Source organism: Ambystoma mexicanum, chromosome 8 (genome assembly GCF_040938575.1).
Source record: "Ambystoma mexicanum isolate Mex_15411 chromosome 8, UKY_AmexF1_1, whole genome shotgun sequence".
In the NCBI taxonomy this organism is placed as follows: Eukaryota; Metazoa; Chordata; class Amphibia; order Caudata; family Ambystomatidae; genus Ambystoma; species Ambystoma mexicanum.
Genome location: NC_090929.1, coordinates 342,108,919 through 342,126,026, shown reverse-complemented (window position 1 = coordinate 342,126,026; position 17,108 = coordinate 342,108,919). Strand labels below are relative to the sequence as shown.

Genomic DNA, 17,108 nt, shown 5'->3' with positions numbered 1-17,108 from the left:
GGCCCATACTTACAAAGGGAAACACCAAACCCCAAGTGCCAGCATTTACTGGGAAATACTAGGACTAGCTTGATGTGTCACGCATGACACATGGTAACTTGGTAGCTATGTACCTCTGGTTGTTTCCCTGCCTAATGTGTTCGCGGGTTATACCACTAATGAGCAAACTTTATGCATCCTGGCAAAACTTTGGAACTCACTCCTGAAAGAAATACGAACAGAAGATCACCTAAGATTCAGAAAATTACTAAAAACATGGCTCATTGTTACATATTCAAACAATTGGTGTACTTCGAGATCTTTTCAGAGAGATGCATAATTCTGTGAAATCAGATTTGAAGGTAATGACATGGAATGTGAATGGTCTGAATAATTTGAGCAAGAGACAGAAAATATTTGATTATATGGGAGACAAGCAATGTGATATTTACTTTTTGCAAGAAACACATTTGTTGAAAGAGGCAATCAAAAAATTACAGAGACAGTGGGTTGGTGGTGCGTATGGATCTTGTTTTTCCTCTGGATCTAGGGGAGTGGCAATACTGATCCGTAAAAATGCCCCTATTAAGATCTTACCTGAAAAAGCTGACAAAGATGGTAGAATTATTGTTCTGCTAGTGGAAGTTCAAGGTTTGAAGGTGACACAGTGTAATATTTACGCACCATCCATAGATGACGGTACCTTTTTTTAGGAAAGTCTCACAATTAATTCAGGACTTTGAGTCAGCCAATGTGGTTCTAGGTGGAGATTTCAATTTGGTGTTAGATCCGAAACTGGATTGAACCAATGAATGTGAGGAAATTGAAAGGATGCTCTTTTCAGGTAATTTCAGTAACTGATGGCTGAAAATTACTTAAAGGATTGCTGGCGTTTAATGAATCCACATTTGAGGGAGTTCAGTTTTATTCCAATTCTCACAGTACCTATTCACGTATTGATATGTTTCTAAATAGTGGTAAAATGACTGAAAACTTCAGATCAGGTGAGATTGGGAATATTGTGGTTTCTGATCATGCCCCAGTCTCTTTGGCAGTGAAACTTGATTTTATTCTCCATAAGTCCTTCACTTGGAGGATGAATACCTCTATTTTACAAGATGAGGAGTTACTTGACAAAATTAGAACTGAGGTAGACCATTTTGTTAGGGAAAATCGTACTGACGATTTGAATGTTAAAGTAATGATATGATATGATAGTTTATTTATATAGCGCCTATACACAATGTGTTTCAAAGCGCTTCAAGGCAAGGGAATGGAACAAAGGAAAATACAATGACATTCTTACAGGCCATGAACAGTAAGTATGTGAAATTAACTATCGTGCTCGGCCTGACGACATTTCAGATAGTGCTGGATGGGGATTGGGGAGATAGTAAGGGGAGGTGGGAGGAGACAGACGAGGATTCTATCATACTAGTTCCAGGGACAATTCTGATAGAGTAAGTGCATAGAAGAAAGTAAGGGGAGGAGGGGAGGAGACAGGAGAAGGGAAAGGAGGGGAGAACAGAGAGTAAGCAGTCCAAAAGAGTGGAGAAGCAAGAGGGGAGAGCGAATACAATTGCAGAAGTCGGTAGTAACACATCATGTTGCAAGCCAGGATACAAGATGAAGACGGGAACAGCATGATTCAGGACCACCATGAGTACAAGATGCAACGGAAGTCCAGCTTGAGAGTTGAGAAAGGGTGACACAACGTGAATCAATGAAGTCCATAAAAGTCAAATCCAGCATTGGCCACAAGACGGTGATGGTGAAACCAGACTCCTGCAGAAGTAGGCTGGAGGGAGGAGGAGGAGGGGAGGGGGGAAGCAGAGTAGAAGAATCAAGCAAAACAGGCAACACCTGTGTGTGAGAAGGGATGGGCACAAAGAAACATCACAGGGGACAAGAGGGGGTGAGGTTGGCCTGTGGGGACAGAGGGTGTAAACACATTTTGGTACGTGCTAACCTGCTGTCTGAGCGGGGGTCGGCCCCTGGGTCCTCCTGGTCCAAACAGGTCCTAACAGGAATTGCCCTTTTCTTTGTTTGCCCTTTGCTTCAGACGCCCGGGCGAGAGACGCCCTTGATTTAAGGGTTAAGAGCAGAAAGGAAGAGGCAGGGCTAAGAAGGTGGGTGGTGCTTAGGCCAGGTGACCTAGACCCACTTGCACCTGCTCCCAGGAATATGGGAAGCTTTTAAGTGTACAATAAGGGGCCTTGTTTTAGGTTTGTCGAGTAGTAAGAGGAAAAAGATGGAAAAAGATAGAACAGATTTAAAGATTCGCATTAAGGAGGTGACTAATGTTTTAATAACTGATCCAGCAAATCCGGTTAAGAAAAAGGAACTGTGTAATTTAAAGAGAGAGATGAATAGAATTATTAATGAAAGGGCTGAGAAACAGCTTTTCTGTCTAAAATGCTCCTATTTTGAATATGGCGAAAAATGTGATAGCTGGTTGGCCTACCAGCTTCGTCAACAAGATTGTGAGGGGGCTATTACATCTATATGTTGTCTTGAGGGTCGTGCAATATTTAAACCAGTCGAAATAAATGATGTTTTCAGGAAGTACTATGAGAATCTGTATCAGAATGAGCCAGATATTTCTGGTCAGGGAGATTCTTTTCTTGACTCCATGGAAATTCCACAGGTATCAGATGTTCATAAAGCAGTGCTTGAGAATTTAATAACATTAGATGAAATTAAATTGGCGATTAACCAATTGAACACTGGTAGGACACCGGGTCCAGATGGGTTGCCAGTGGAGCTATGCAAGATTTTACCTGACTCTGCTTTGGACCTGCTAAAAGATATGTACATTTCCTCAAAGTCTGAGGGTCTTTTACCGATCTCCACTTTACATGCAACAATTTCAGTCTTTTTGAAGAAGGGTAAAAATGGGAATCTACCATTGAGTTATCGTCAAATCAGTTTGATCAATACTGATAATAAAATACTTGCAAAGGTGTTGGTTTTAAGAATTGATCAACTGATTGGTACTCTCGTACATGTTTATCATTCGGGTTTCATTAAGAACCGGAAGACCTCTAGTAATATTCAGAAATTGTTATTAACAATATCTACTGCACAGTCATCGTCTGAGGACATTGTTGCCTTTTCACTTGACGCAAAAAAGGCATTTGATAGGGTAAATTGGTCCTACTTATTTTCAGTCTTGAAGAGAATGAACTTTGGAGAGGATTTTATTTTGTGGATAAACCTTTTATACACTTCTCCAACTGCAGATGTAAGAACAAATGGTTTGCAATCCAAAACTTTTGCATTGCTGAGGGGTACTAGGCAAGGTTGCCCCGTCACCTGTGCTTTTTGTCCTGGCAATTGAACCATTGGCGATTGCTTTACGACAAAAATCAGCGTTTGTGTGGAGTAGGTTTTGAAGGGGTAATGCAAAAAATGTGTTTTTATGCAGACGATCTTCTGTTGATATGAATTAGATGTTTCATTACCGGTTCTGATGGTGACTCTAGGGGCATTTTAACAAGGTTTCGGGCTACAAAATCAACTGGTCCAAATCGGAAGTTATGCCCTTAAAATTTACCTGTGATAAGGCATTTATTGAATCATTGGGATTTCAATGGTGTGCGAGGAAAATGAAATATCTTGGTGTATGGCTGACTCCAAGAGTTGAAGACTTGGTGGGAGAGAACATGTGTGAGGTGTGTAAAGATCTTAAGGCATGTTTGGAAAGATGGTCCCTTCCTAATTTATCATTGTGGGGTAAAGCTAATGCTTTGACAATGACTGCTGCACCGAGAATTGATTACATACTTAGCATGCTCCCATTGGAAATTAAGACTTCCTATTGGAAAGAGCTAGAATATTTGATACAATCATTCATGTGGGATTAGAAGCCAGCAAGGTTTACAACTTTGGAAACTTCAACTTCCTGTGGAAAAAGGGGGTTTGGGCTTACCAAACTTTCGGGCTTATCATACAGCATTCACATGTCAATTTATTGTGCCGTTTCTTGAAGTGCAACCAGATGATTGGGTTATTGCGGAGATTGGTCTTATTGGACCACTGTTGTCGAGGGCAATCTTACCACGAGTAATACTAAAAGTATGAGAAATCCCATTACTGAGCATCTGAGGAAATGCTGGGCTGGTTTATGTACCTTTTTGGGATCGGATACATTGAGGTCGCCAAGTGCTTCCATTTGGATGAATGCAGCATTTAAGGAAAAATGAAAAATGCTTTTCTGGGTGGATTGGTTTGTTGGTGGAGTATGTTGGATTGGTGACTTATGGCAGAATGAGAGATGGATTTCTGGAACGGAAGTACATCAGAAATGGAATATTGTTAATTTCACGGATCATGACTATAGACGTTTAAAGAAGAGTATTGGTGTGGTGAAATGGGAGGTTATGGTGGATCTGAGTCTCTTAACTACTAGGAGAGGACCAGGTGAAGGAGGGATGGCAAGTAGAGTGTACAGGGAAATTGTTTCAAAGTACAAGGACAATGTAAAGTTACGAGAGGAGGGAATCAGAGGATCGGATCTGACATCTCAGTAGGACAATGGATGGATATGTGTGGGAATGTGAAACTATGTTCATTGAATCTATGCAAAAGATCTAGACACATTAAGATCCTTAATAGAGTTTATTGGACACCATAAAGAATGATGAAGCGGGGGATGACTGAAACGGATGAATGCTGGAAATGTTTGAACGATGTTGGTTCATTGGAGCATTTTTTATGGCATCGCTCTCGGATTCAAGGGTTTTGGACAGATATCTGCAATATGTGCATATTTGTTTTCGACACAATAATTGATCTGCACTTCAAAACGATGATTTTAGGTTGTGATGATTTATTGGGTGATCTTTCAATTTCGAAAAAGAAGTTCTTATTTAGAGGTGCCTCAATAGGTAAAAAGATGATACTGCACAATTGGAAATCACCTATTGTACTGCTATCATCAGATTGGATTTTGGAGATGCATTCCCTTGCAAATCTGGAAGATGACATTTTCAGGAGACAAAGAAAGATGAACTTTTTTAACAAAATTTGGGGAAGATTTCTTGAAGTTTACTAGTTGTTTGTTGATATTTTAACTTGGTATATGGAGTTGTATCTAAATTCGGGAATTTGTTTAAGTACTTTTATGCTTTAATATGTTTTACTGTTGGTTTTTATTGTTATTTGCTTTCTTGTATTTCTGTATAAATAGATAAATAAATAAATAAATAAATATAAAAACATGGCTCATTAGCAAACTGAGCTAAACCCGAAACAATGTCAAAGAGAAACAGCCAACCACAACACACGGAGAAAACACCCAAACCAAAATAACAGAACCCTAATGAACCGTAATCTGAATACCCCAATGAAACGAAGCATTTTAATCCAAAACCACCATACAAGGATATGAACCCAGCCAAACCAACATAACCCTCACTGAGAAGTGCACAGAGCACTCTCACCACTAATCCTACTAGAAACTTTCCAATATCCTACATACTCACCCTCAAACAACAAAAACAAAACGCACACATACCTCTGCCACTGCAGAAACCTGAAAACACCAGAAACTCAGAGCTGTCAACTGACCCGCGACTCACGTGTTTGGCACACAAAATCCCTGAGGCCGCAAAGGTGTTGAAAAAAAACCTCAAGCAGAGAAACAAGGTCATCATGTTTCCAAAATGATGATGATCGTATAGATGCAAAGTGGGACTTTCATCTGCAATAGCTTTACTAAGGTCTGCATTTGCAAAACAATTAGAGAGCTTTGACCTATGACTTCTTACAGTTGGCAGATTTGGGAGCCCTGAATAAAAAATAAAAAATAAAGTATAGCTTACTGCCTCATTTTAAAAAACAAGCAAGCGATGTAGGTGCTTTGAGTTCTCAATTTACGTACACTATTAAACACCATTATATAGAAGAGAATGCAAGCAAAACGTCTCTGTTTCTAATTATAATGCATCTGTCGGCAGCGAGGTGGGTTGACAGTGCATTTTGTACTTTTAGTCAAGATGGATGGAGCTATGCAAATTATGCAAATGTCTGGTGTCCCGGGCCATGCGAGTGGCACAACGCGCAAGAGACCCTTGAGCCCACTGTGAAAAATTGCCATCTATCCAAACAGCACACATCCCGCAACACCCAACTAAACCACAAACACAATAAAACACCCCATACACACTCATACATCAAAACACTGCCAAAACCTTTCCAAACAAATCCAAACCCAGCGCACAGTCACCTTTTTCCCCAAAGTGAAGCTACCAACAGCACAGCAAAGCTCTCTTACGGTTTCCTTCTCTAGCCCACTAAATAACTCTACTCAGCCCTCCTTCCTTTTCAAATCCAACAGAGCGCCTGAAGACTGTGAAAATGCCAGTAGCACTCGGTACAAATCCCAATAACACAGAACATGAATGGTACAAGCTGTTCTGTGTTACCACTGGAGGGCGTGCCACAAGCAGCCCGGATACCCCTTTGGCTGAGAAATCATGAGTGGGGGGATTCAATCTGGATTATTAGGTCTCGGTGCCATGCACTCAGAGCCAGTCACATTTACTGAGCGCTGTTTTTATCCTTTGTATTTTGCCACATGTAGTTTTGTTTTTCTCATTACACGCACAGGACCAATATTTGCAGAAGGCAAGAAGAAAAGCAACGCGGCGTGAGCTGCTCACCTGCCTTCCGACAACTCGGTTGCCCCAGATAGGGTCCGCGATAAACTTTACTTTGATTACCGATGCGAATAACCTCTGACCCCGGAAGACCTGCCGCGTGTCTTAAACGCCCTACTCACCCCTTTGCGAAAACGTCAGTTCGAGAAGAGTTGTCTTGGGGATGGCTTCTTCCTGCTCGGGTCCTGTCTCTGTGTATGCTTCTGTTGCAACTTCCTGCTCAGACGGCGAAAAATGAAAGCAAAACTTCAACTCGGCTGCTCAGCGCTGGAATGCTAATGTGTTTCTTTTTCCTTCCTCTTGGCAAGAGCAGAGAAAGCCAGCCAGAGCACGAGCAGCGAACAGCCAGTTCACTTGCGCTTCGCACGTTTCCTGGTAACGTTCAAAGCTGGCTTGGAGAGCCCCAAAAAGCCTTGGTGACTAAATTCAGCCTTCACCTTATCACCGTTTCTCATATCCTCGGTTTTCATTAACCAAACAATGCAATCTGGGAGGTGTATTCTTGTCTAATTTCAATTTGCGGAACTGGACTTTGATTCTAACAAATTGGACTTAAATGTCAATTATTAAAGCCGGATGCTGCAAATGTTATGCTGCTCTATGTTATGTTACTGGTATTTATATCACAATCCATTTGTATGGCCTCTACTGCAGGGCTTAAAGTGAGCAGAGCCCTGACAGGCTTAGAAATATGCTTCTGAGAAGTGGCCCTGCTGGGACTCCCTCTTGTACCCTGGCAGCCCGCCCTCAAGAGCCCAAATCTTTTTTTCTAAAGCCTGAAGCTCTCGCTCATGTGAGCTTCAGGCTTTGAAAACATTTTTTTTTTCATAATGGTGGCGACGGTACCAGAGATGCCCGGGTGCTGGCATCACCATTATGAAGAAAAGATGATGCCGCTGGTCTTTTTTTTCTAAAGCCTTGATTTCCAGCAGGTTCACCTTTTCAGATATAATGGTGGTACTGTCCCTCGTCAGGCATTTCTTTAGTTACGAGATGCAGCAATCTCTTAGCGCAATGCCTGGCGAGGGACAGCGCCACCATGAACACTGAAAAGGTGAGGTGCTGTCCCCCACTAGGCATCTCTTTTGTTAATGAGTGCTGATCTCAGCAAAGGGCTGCTTGGTGGGTGGGGGTCGCCAATGTCTGTAACCCATTTAGCCGTGGCTCCTTAAGGGGGTGTGGTCTAATGGGGCAGGTGCCTCTCTTAGCCCATGCCCCCTTGATCAGCCCCGCCTTGTTTTCTTTTGCCACTTTCGGCACTGATCTACTGGCTCTGACGTATCTGAAAGAGAAAAGGGTTGTGGGGGTATTAGGTTAGTGGGGAGAGAGGGAAAAAGCAGGATAGCTTCATGCATGCAGTTTGGAGTATTTGGGTACTGTGTGCGGGACAGTTTCTAGGTAGCCTGTGTTCAGATGGGGGACCCCGTTTGCCCATGGTGCTAGGGTGCATTGGCAGGAGTGCGGGGTGCTTGTAAAGTTGGTTTAGAGGTTAGCCAGGTCTGTTGTTTGTCTGTAGGGAGGAATTTTAAATAGCTGGTTGCGGATGGCATAGTTGGTCTGTGTATGCAGCGTTTGGACAACAAGAAGAGAGCGTTGGAGCAAAGCATTCATACCATAGCACAGGCAAACAATCGAGGATGCTAAGGAACAAAATACAGTGGGGCAACAGTTAAAGTAAGTAAATTTGTACAGAGTTTAAACTGTTTATTAAGGATGTGAAGGAGCATAGCACAATTGGGCAACAATTAAACTGGTGAATAATTCATACACTGGTGAAAACTATGTGAGGTATGAGACAGTGGTTCATGCTTGAACACCTCTATAATGCTGCAACCGTTGAGACAAAATAGCACCTGGCTTCAAGGAAACAGAGCCAAACAAAGATGGTAGTAGCTGCTTACCCTTGCATGCACCACAGGACACCCCAGAAGGACAAGGATGCTCCCAAGAAGCACAAGGAGGGACATAGACATATAGAAATTGCAGGTTGCAAACACCATCCCAATCAGGCCCACAAAAGCCACAGGGGAACAAACCATATTGGCAGGGCACATCAGGGGCAGTGGGGCTCCCTATGATAAACAGGTGTCTGGCTTTAGCAAGCCCCCCCCTCATCCCACACAAGTTACTCTGCAAGTGTCTACAACGTGGAGCAAATGAACATGTGAAAGAGGACCACAGAATGACTATGTGTCAACCCACCCTTCTATCCAGGTGATGGACGTACAGAAACAGACGCATCTTTCACTTCAGCCTGAGCACCTACTGGTTCTTCAGCAGAACTAGTTCTAGTGGCTGTTGGGTCCAAAGAACAGATAGTCGCTGAAAACCATACCTCCATCCTTGACAGCACCACGCCTCGCTTGAGTTGAAGGACAGTGTTCTAGACTAAGTTGGACATTGTCATCAAGTGACTTCTCTTCAGTCAAGGACAAATTGTGGGACAATAGGCAAACTCCACAAATGACTTCTCGCACTAAAAGTCTAGCTTGCCTCCCAGCTGTTTACAACTGCATTAAAATGCGGCTTGCCAGAGAGTTGTCTCTGAATGCTGGGTTCTGTGCAAAGAAAAATTACCCTGGCTGGTACATGCCCAGAATGTAGAGGGGAGGTGTGAAAAACAGAGGCTGCAATTAAGAGGAGCTGAACTTTGAAAGAAATACAAGAAATGGATACCTTTCAAATCAAAATGTTGGCCCCCTTCAGATAAGACAAAGGCCTCATGACATTACAGGGCCGGCCCGGCTCATTATCTACAGTGGGGGATCTCTGTGTAGCAAATGCATTCCTCATGTATGATCTGTAAACACCAACTTCAAACAGCAAAACTTCAAACACAAAGAGACAAATAAAAACTCTGATTACAGGCTGGCCCAGAGAGACAAATGGCCTGGAGAAAGGAGCCCCTCCATTGGTCCAACATGAAGATGTACTATTAATTTAAAAGTACTATTGTAACTTAGGCCTTTTTCTCAGCAACCATAGGTCATACTTTCTTGATTGACATTTCATTTTTAACGTAATTTCCAGGCGATTTTGGTAATGTACAATTCATCCACCTGCAACTCAGGTAACTGTAATGGCCATCTAAAATGGTTTTCTGGCTGATCTAAAAATGTACCAAAGTTGAGAGTTGGCAAATGCTTGGAAGGTGGAATTAGAAATATGGATAATAAATTGCATGTTCCTAACAATTATGCGTTTTGTAAAAACAGCAGACAATTGCTACAAAGTCATGCAAAGTGGCGTGGACCTGGCTGCCATATTTTTTTTTATTCCCCATGATTAGCTGAGTCAGAAAATAGGTATATTATGGCAGTTATTAGTAAAATTATGAAGTTTTGCCACATAACTCGTTTTTGCCAATGATTTGACATGAGAACAAATGGGAATTGAAATGAAAGCTGTCATATGTGTACTCCAGACTCCTAAACCAAGCCTTAGAAGGGGATGGATTTGGGAGGAGAGTGAAGGGTAAATGTCCAGTCCTATTTGCGAAAACTCTTGCAGGGTGCTGCTCATATTGTAAACCTGGTGGCGTCATCACTGCTATATAAAGTGAAATGCTATTTGAGGAGGGGGAGAGGTGCTGAAATTATTATCTGACAGCCGCAAGAATCACCAAAGGAGATTGCTGAGATTGCACCTGAGGGGGAGCTGTCTGTTTCTGGGAAGGCCTAAAAGCTGGCTGGGTCCTATGGTGGAGTGCTGGTGGCCATCTCTGAGAGTGGAGTGACCAGACCCCTGCCCTATCGTCCAAGTGAGACCTGAAATGCAGCTGGATTTCCTGAACTTTAAGGCTTTCTATTTAACTAGAACTGAGACCTGTGAAACCAAATGTGGGAGAGTCTGCTTGACTTGAATCCTTTTCCCTTATAGTGGGCAGGGTTGGGGGAGGGGGGTGGCAAAACTTTGTAGATCCTTAGCTTAATTAACTAAAAATATACATTTTTTTAATCCCCCTTGGTGGAACACCATGAGGTGATTTTTGTTAAAATTCGAAATTAACATCACTCATTCCCGGTGTGCGCTGAAAATTATAGATTGTAATTTAATTTAAAAAATAGTCCATAGGCGCCCCTCTGCGAGAACGAATATGGCCCATTGACCTGTTCTTTGGGAAGGTAGCCACTCGAGAGTCCGCAGCCACACTTTAGCTCACTGTATCTTTCACAGATGGGAAATATCCATTTGCATATCAGTCTTTGCCCCGCCCATATGGGCAGTCCAGCACCGAAATGCTATGGCAGTTCACTTCAGAATAAGAGTACCAACAGCAACCCCATACATGTGTTTCAGCCTTGTTGGGCCTCATCAGGGAGGTGGAGCTGTGCCTCTTTGAGAACAGTGAGCAAGGGGACCACGTCTGGATGACCCTAGGAAACCCTAGACCCTAAGGTGACTAAACCTAAGTCTCTTAAATAATAAAAATTAGTTAATAGACACCCCTCTACGAGAACGAACAGGGCCCATTGACCTGTTCTTTGGTAAGGTACCCACTCGAGAGTCTGCAGCCACACTTTAGCACACTGTACCTTTCACAGATGGGAAATATTCATTTGCATATCAGTCTTTGTCCCACCCATATGGCCAGTCCAGCACCGAAATGCTATGGAAATTCCCTTCTGAACAAGAGTACCAATAGCAACCCCATACACATGTTTCAGCCGTGTTGGGCCTCATCGTTGAGGTGGAGCTGTGCCTCTCTGAGCACAGTGAGCAAGGGGTCCACATCTGGATGACCCTAGGAAACCCTAGACCATAGGGTGACTAAACCTAAGTCCCTTAAATAATCAAAAAATAGTCCTATCATACATATCATACAATGGAGAAATCAGATTGAGTGGTGGAGGGCAGGGACAAGCAAATGAAGGATGGGGAGAGACATTGAAGTGTGTGGGGCAGGGGGATTATAGAGGCACAGAAAAGTAACTGAGTGCACCTGACCTTGGTCACCCAGTGGGTTTCGGTGAGGGCAGAGTCCCGTGGTGTGACCATAGAGACACAGACATAGAGGATCAAAGAGATGTCCTTGAAGGGTGCATGCAAGAATGTGAAAGTGTGGAAGGATGATGGAATACAATGGAAGAAAGAAGGCATGCTGCCATTTAGGGGGTGACTAAGCTCTTAGGGGATGACTAAGCTCTTGAAGCAAACCTGTCAGTGGCAACACAAAACAACATGTGGGCTGGAGAATTTGAGGGACCTTTTAAGTTGCTGCACAGCAAGATAAGGTGCAAAGGCGAGTCAAAAGCAGAAGAGAGGTAACAAGTGAGGCAGCCCAGGATGCCAGAGAGTATTGAAAACTGGACTTTTGTGTTTGTGATAGACGCAACCATATATTTCGAAAAGCTTCCAAAGAAACGCGTAGCTTATATGAAGTACTTCGAGGTGATTAGGAAGGTCTGAGTACATTTCCTTTTTTGCCAGGCTTTGGCATGATGCAGAATTTCGGTTCAGGATTAGGGAGGATCAGCAGAGGGTATGTGACTAGTTCTATTCAGATCTTTGGCTACAATGAGTGGCATGGACTATACCCATGCCTAGGATGTATAAAGGAAGTGGGCTGGCAGTGCCAGATACACAATTTCTGACCTTCCTCCCAACCAGTGGGTGGGAGCACAGAAGGACGCCATCCAGCCCTTACCAGAGTGATGTTCACCAGAGAAGGCTGTATATGTAACCATGAATGTCTCCAGTTGCTACAGTGCAGTGGACAGGGGGATTTGAAGGTCCAGCGGCAAGCAGGGTTAGGTATGGTGTAAGGGAATTAGAGCTTGGACAGTAGAGCGAAAGTGCATGTTAATGGTGTGGCAGGACAACTGCCCCGGATAGGATGAGCCCTGTTTGTTAGCAGAACGTTTTGAGAATGTTTCTCGTTCCTAAATAGTGTTCAAAAGGTGCCCAGCTGATGAGTGAATTCGAAATCATAGGAGAGCACTACGTGCTAAATGCCAAGAAGTTGGGGAACGAAGTGCCGGAAGGACGATGGTCCCCCCCTTGAAGAGGGGCCTGCTGAAAGTGTGGTTATCACTCTCATCAATAGGCATTATACAAATAAAGGAGGAGGAATGGCATCTTATGCATCACCTGATTATATTTCTTTGGAAGATGTTGAATAGTGTCTTCTGGTATTGATGAGACAGTGGTGCTAGTGAAGGATTGTGGGAGAGAGGCGGCCATGCTGAAGTTTGACAATAAAATCAGCTTCCTGGTTGTTTGCCGATCCACCCTGTGCATTTTTGCAGAGTGGCCATTCAGATTGAAGACTAAAAGGTATAGGTTGAATCGAGTGCTTCAGTATGTTCCAGAGTTGACAGTTGATGTGGGCATGCCGCTGGCACAAAAGAAGGCAGAGGGACCCTCCACAGTTTTTAGGGAGAGATCTAGACGGTGCTGCTATGGACAGCAGGCTTCCGAGTGACAAGGTGGAGACATTGCAGTTGTTTCTGCGTGGGATGCGCGGGGCCAGGAAACGTGAGGTACACCCGTTGCCGCAGTTGATGGGAAACCTTAATCTTACCTTCAAAATTGTGTCACAGGGTAGGTAGTTTTCAGGGGATTTGACAACGTCTCTGGAAGGTGACAAGAAGTTACACCATAGTGCATGGTTATGTCAGCCAATGTTAAGGCAGGAATTGTGGTGTGGGTGGAGGTTCTGGGTGGATACAGCATGAATGTCTATGCACAATTGCAGCTGCAAGCAAGAAAAGTTAAACATCTCAGAAACTATGAATGTAGACTTTGTGAAGGACAAAGGGAGATGCTGTTCCACTTGACCTTAATATGTTCAGATTTAAATCAGCACAGGAGAAGATGGCTGGGGAAATTCTTCTCGCGGTTTACGATGAAGACAATTGAGAACTGGTGGTCAGCTTTGCTCCAAGGCAAATGCATCTCATTAACTCTTGCCCTTCTATCATTTTTGAAAGAAGTGTTTGTAACAATATATAAAAAGGAATCTTGTTGCTAAACGTGACAATAGGTTTTCAGATGGTAAAGTAGAATTTGCTTATTATTAACTAGGGGCACAAAGATCCCCTAGCTAGATGTGGAATTAGGTTGACATTTTGCAGAATTAATTTAAATTGACTGTGCGTGTTTTATTGAGTTTATTGTGTTTTTAGTTAAGGAAATTAAATGCTTCTTTCTATGGACTTCGTCTTCTTTCTTCCTGTATCTTGTATTTTGTATTTAATAAATAGCTTAAGGTTTAAAATTGTAAAACTAAATGCAATTTTGTTTTACTAAACTACATTTTTTAACTAAATGTAAAAAAATAAATAAAAGGAAATGGAAGAGGGCGTGTCCTAGTGCAGCTTTTCTTCAATTCTGTGTTTTTGTGTGATGTGTGGCAGGACACATGCTTGCCATTTGGGGTGGCCAGTAGGAGTGAGTGTGGTTGGTGTGCAGAAGAGTCAGGCAATTTAGGCACCCTTTTAGGAAGGTGGGGCAAAATGCTGAAAGAGGGCATGGCAGGTTCACAAAGACAAGTCTGCTCTATCATGGGGATTGATCGGACGGGATTTGTCCCAAACGACTATATTGGTGGGAATAGCATTCTGGCTCTCTGAGGTGAGATAATAATACGAATGATCACGTGTTGCGCTCGAGCGTATGGCGTACCGGAAACAAGTGAAGGTAGGGGGATTTTGGCTGGCCTACTACAGGGGCTAGGCAGTGTGTGCCCCATTTTGAGAGTGAACCTAATGCATTAAACAATCTCTGCTGGGAGGTTTTTTTTGGTGCATTTCAGGTGCCTCCAGTGTTTTATGCAAGGGGCCTCATGAGCTTGAGGAGGGGTGTGGAAGAGGTGTGGTGACACTAAGATGGAGAAGAGGCAAGAATGATTAGAGAGGGGTTGGTAGTGTGACACTGCTGGGCAGGTCAGTTATGATAGAATTTGACAGGATAAGCATGCAGAATGGGTTACAGAGTTAATGATGTCCCTAGGAGACTTTGAGGGTGCATTGAAAGCATGTGTTTGCAGTAATTTGAAACGTTTTGCAGAGTGGGATTTGGATCCTAGGGAGTTTGGCAGACATTTCTTTCGGATCTGTGTGAATTTTCCACTTTTTCAAGGTCGCACATAAAAAAGACCAATTATTTCGGTCGATTTTTTGTGCTGCCCTCAAAAACCCAAAAAAGCACATCCCAGGTTTTTTTTTATTTGTTATTCGTGGTTCACCTCCCGAGCCCCCGTTTCCTTCTTGCTCCACCATCCCCTCACCACATACACACTCAAACACACAACCACTTTTAATTCCCCCTCCGCCTCCCCTTCTCAAACATTAATTTACACACACACACACACACTCACACAGGCTGCTCTGTGCGGTCACAGAGCGGTCTTTCTAAATCAATCTTTTTTCCACTAATTATAAAGCTGCCATTTCACTTGACACCTTTCTTTCACATCGGGGAGTTGTCAGAAGGAGCAGAGATGGGCTCGAGCACCAAAGTGTGGAAGACTTCGGGGAGGAGGAGATTGGAGCAATATCCATTTATTTGACATTTTCATGTAATTTTGTATTTGATGGCTTGTTTATCTAGTTTAAAATTCTTTGCGTCCTCCGAGGAGAGCAGATTTTTGGACTTTTCATCGTGAATCGGTCTGGGAGCTAGGCTGAGAGACACACATACAGGAGGAAGCTGTGGTGCTTGCATGCTGAGGTCGAGTTTGTATGATCAAGGTGGTGAGGGTTGCGGTGGAGCAAACTCTTGTCTATGTTGTTTGAGATGAGACAAGAAAGAAGAAGGTGGATTTGTTGGTGATCAACTTGGATTAGAATGACTTTATCTAAATGACAGACTTAGACACAATTAAGTTGGCTAAGATAGATTTGGATGCCATTCGGAAGATATGGCTGGCGACCAAGTTCCTTGATGCATATTTTGCCTTGGGTGGGTGGGGTGGAAAAGGAGCCTGTCAAAGCCTACTGCAGTGAATAAGCATGGAATGTGAGCAATGGACATGTGTCTGATTTCTGAGGGGGTGCTGCCATTAGTGTGGCCAAACACAAGGACATAACTTTGGAGTGATCACCTTATTTACGGAAAGATGGCCTTCATTTGTCATTCTTGGGTATGGAATTATTTCTCATGAATTTAGATGGGAGTAGTGAGAGAGTTTAATAGGGAGCCCAGACTTATTGAGGGGTGGCCAGGGAGATGAGCATCAATTGAGCAGAGCTCGACGAGAGAATAGAAATAAAGTTAATAGGGAGAAAACATGCCCAACTGTTCCCGGAGCAGACAGGTACGCCAAAACAGGGGAAACAGGTAAAAGAAGGGAAATTCCATGCAAAAAAGTGCAAAGGGTTCCACAAATATAAGGTGTTATGAAGGCAGTAGAGCCAGCATGAAAAAAGAGTGTGTAAGTGGACAAAGCTGGAAATGTTCAGGGAATAGGCTACCAAGAAATGAGAGGGTCTTCCTGGTATGGAGGGAATATCTGGGGGGTTTACAATGCATGTACAAATGAACCCGGGCTTTCATAAACCAATTAAAAGCATGGGGTGGCCCTTTGCACCATCCCTCTGAAAGCCAGGACTATAAATGCAAGATTACAAGTACTAGAATGAAAAGCGATGGGAGCTGTGGGTGAGCACCAGGCACCTGACGTGGTTACTCTTGAGATCTCTTCCATAAGCACTATCCTCAATTGTACGACAATCATAAATACCATATACAGTTCAATTATATAATTCCACCATATTACAAACACTTTAAACTCCCATTACATCACCTATAATTACTATACACATATTACTAGTGTGGTGGTTGTGGCCAGTAGGCAGACTCTTGGGGGCATGGCCGAATGTATTTAAATCATATAACAAATACGTACAATACACCTTCAAATGATGTTCGTGGACACCAAAATTGACCACGGATTCGATGACATCTGCAAACCATTTTTCCACCTATAAATACAGCTCCATATAGTCCTTATTCCACTCCTCCACCCTTTCCAAGCCCTCTTTCAGCCATCAAATAACCTCAAATATGTTTTCTAAGCCGTTAGTTCACAGTCCTATCTGTGGACTACTGCAGAGTCCGCAGAGCAGGCGGCACCAGCGCCCACTTTTTTCACCTAGAAAAACAACTCCATATCATCTTTATTCCACCCGCCACCCTTTCCATCCCCTCTATCCACCACGAAATAACCCAAAATGTGTTTCCCAAACTTTTTCCCCACTGCGCTATCTGCAGACACTGGCGACTGTCCGTGGATCCAGCATGGCGGCTGTTTCCAAAAATATGACGCACCTCACGCTTTTCACCATCCAATCAGCGTGTGCATCCAATGTCTGCAGACATTACACTGCCCCCTGATTGGTCCAGAGGGCTATCCTCAGAGCGAATAGGGAAGTGAGTCTGCCGACTGAATCCAGATATCACTCAATTTATTTACCCACTTTTTGCCCATTTTATAAAAGAAACTACTGAATGGAATAACACCAA

At 43.2% G+C, this 17,108-nt stretch overlaps 1 protein-coding gene across 4 annotated transcripts in view; it reads right to left on the bottom strand.

The window, feature by feature from the left end:
• Positions 1-6,917, bottom strand: part of LOC138471918 (ectonucleoside triphosphate diphosphohydrolase 8-like) — a 222,317-nt gene extending 215,400 nt beyond the window's left edge. For 2 of the 4 annotated variants that reach the window (XM_069609790.1, XM_069609788.1), the window contains exon 1: positions 6,764-6,917. The gene's annotated coding sequence lies outside the window, so the exon portion shown is untranslated. Of the gene's footprint in view, positions 1-6,644 lie in introns of all 4 variants that reach the window. The other 2 variants (XM_069609791.1, XM_069609789.1) reach the window with 1 other exon arrangement.
• Between the last annotated feature and the right edge of the window lie 10,191 nt (positions 6,918-17,108).